The 2,755-nt window shown below is 37.1% G+C and overlaps 1 protein-coding gene across 3 annotated transcripts in view; it reads right to left on the bottom strand.

The window, feature by feature from the left end:
- LOC105160123 (pyruvate dehydrogenase E1 component subunit beta-1, mitochondrial-like) overlaps positions 1–2,056 on the bottom strand; it is an 8,982-nt gene extending 6,926 nt beyond the window's left edge. For all 3 annotated transcript variants that reach the window (XM_020693531.1, XM_020693532.1, XM_011077390.2), the window contains exon 1: positions 1,935–2,056. The gene's annotated coding sequence lies outside the window, so the exon portion shown is untranslated. The remainder of the gene's footprint in view (positions 1–1,934) is intronic.

Here is a 2,755-nt window from a genome sequence, read left to right as displayed (position 1 = left end):
TCCTGTCACCTGTTCTTTACCTCTACCTATATCTGACTTACAATCTTTTTCTGATGATGTTTTCAGCCCATCTGATACTACAGCAGAGGCTCCTTGTTCACCTAGTCCAGCAGATCATCAATTGAGGAAATCAACAAGAGCCACATTTAAATCAGCCTGGATGACTGATTACGTTTGCAACACATCGACACTTCGTAATGTAACCTCTATATCTGAAATCTCACCTGAACACTCTGCCTTTATCTCTGTTGTATCATCTTTTCAGGAACCTTATTGCTATCAACAAGCTGTTAAACAAAAGGAGTGGGTTCAAGCTATGAAATCTGAAATTCAGGCCTTGGAACAAAATCAGACCTGGATAGTTCAACCTCTACCTAATAATAAGAAATCAATTGGGTGTAGATGGGTGTACAAACTCAAAATTCAACCCTGATGGAACAATAGATAGATTCAAGGCACGCTTAGTTGCCAAAGGCTATAATCAGATTGAAGGGGTGGATTACTTCGAGAGTTTTTCACCAGTTGCTAAGGTGGTGACTGTTAGAGCACTTATAGCTGTGGCAGCCGCTAAAGGTTGGGAATTACATCAACTTGATATTAATAACGCCTTCCTGCACGGGCCCTTAGACGAGGAGATCTACATGAACCCTCCAGACGGATACATAGTCCCAGCTGGACATGCATGCAAGCTGCAAAAGTCCTTATATGGACTTAAACAAGCCTCCCGCCAATGGAATTATGAGTTTAGTTCCAAGTTGGAGCTCTTTGGCTTCAAACAGTCCAAGCATAACTGTTGCTTATTCACCAAAGGATCTTCTCATGGTTTTATTGTTTTACTTGTCTATGTTGACGACGTTTACTTGCAGGTACCTCTTTGGCTCTTATTGAAGAAGTTAAGAACTACCTCCATCAACTCTTCACCATCAAGGATATGGGACCAGCCAAATATTTTCTGGGGCTGGAAATAGTCGTGCACCAGAAGGGATCATCCTCACACAAGCAAAATATGTTAAAGACATACTTTTAGACATGAAGATGACAGAGGCTAAGGGCACCAACACTCCATTTCCAGCTGGAATTAAGCTCACTGCCACTTCAGACAATGTGCTTCCCCATCCAGCTGTGTACAGACGATTAGTTGGTAGACTCCTTTATCTTGGTTTTACAAGACCAGATCTCTCTCACGCAACACAACAACTCAGTCAGTACTTACAATCTCCCTGTCAAGAACATTGGGAGGCAGCAACACACTTAGTTCGTTACCTTAAGGGCACCTCACACAAAGGACCTTTTTTTCCCTCCAACACCTCTCTTGACCTTAAAGCCTATAGTGATGCAGATTGGGCTTCCTGCCTAGACAGTAGACGATCCTTAACTAGTTTCTGTATTTTTTTAGGACCTGCTTTGATCTCTTGGAAAACAAAAAAGCAAAATACAGTGTCAAGATCTACTGCGGAAGCTGAATACAGAGCTATGGGAGCTACCGCTTGTGAATTAGTATAGATATCTTCACTCTTGCGGGATCTTACTGTTATTGTTCCTCAGCCAATTCCATTCCTCTGCGATAACAGGGCCGCTTTACATATAGTTCATAACCCAATTTTTCACGAACGAACCAAACATTTAGAAATAGAGTTGAAGAAATAATAGTTCAAGTGCTGGAATGAAGTTGCAGAGTGAAGATGCAGCAGATTGAAGAGGCTGCGAACACTTTAAAAGTGCTAAACCAGGACATTAGTTGCTATTATTTTTGGTTAAAAGTGCTTATGCGCTTCTGTTAGTTGCAGATATTCTTTTTATTTCTTGAAAGTCAGTTACTAGCCGTTGGCATTAGATCCTTTATATATATTTCTGTAAACAGCCATTGCGGCAACTGAATGTAGCTCCACAAACTTCTCTACAAGAAATGAAATCAATTCTTGATTGTGACATACCTAGAAGCCGCACTCATCGCTGTCTTTGTTGCCGACTTGCCTTTCTTGTTGCCGTGAATTTGGGGGCTAGGGTTCTTAGAGAATGGTTTGAGGAAAGAATGGAAATAGAAAGAGAAAGAGAGAAAGAGAGAAAGAAAAAGGAAGAAGAAAAGAAACGATAAAAAGAGAGAGAAAGAGATGGATTTGACTTTTTGTGTTACTATTATTATTATTATATTATTATTATTACTACTACTACTATTATTATTATTATTATAAATCATGAGATCGAATTATCAAATTTTTACATAGATATAGTTGAAATTATTATATGTTCATAATCTGCAAATTTTATATATTTATAAATGTTAGTATATCATTGATGTAACTATCATCTTACATTGTTGATCAACATGGGTTAATCAGGCCATCAAAATTCATATCAGACCATTAGATATAATAAACCTTACAGAAAAATACATTTGGTAAAGTTTTAAACTTATTGAATATACGGATGTCGAGATATCGTACTCGAAACATAAAAGTAATCATTCAAGACGATGTATCGTTGAATCAGACCGTGTGATTTTAAATCATACCCATCCGATATGATCTGATTGCCACAGTCTTGTGTATATTTAAATTTCGTATGAATCGGGTGCCCAAATTTTAAGATTTCGTAATTATTGATTAAACTTTTAATCTGATTATATATATAATAAAACAATAATTAGAATTATTCAACCATCATCATCATCATCATTAACAATTTTCAATTGAAATTTTAAGAAAAAAAAGATAAATTGTATTTTGCCCCCTTTCTTATCTTGAAAATGCTAAAA

This window comes from Sesamum indicum, linkage group LG4 (assembly GCF_000512975.1).
Source record: "Sesamum indicum cultivar Zhongzhi No. 13 linkage group LG4, S_indicum_v1.0, whole genome shotgun sequence".
NCBI lineage: Eukaryota > Viridiplantae > Streptophyta > Magnoliopsida > Lamiales > Pedaliaceae > Sesamum > Sesamum indicum.
The sequence above is the reverse complement of the archived record's forward strand: the minus strand, read 5'-3'. Positions and strand labels throughout refer to the sequence as shown.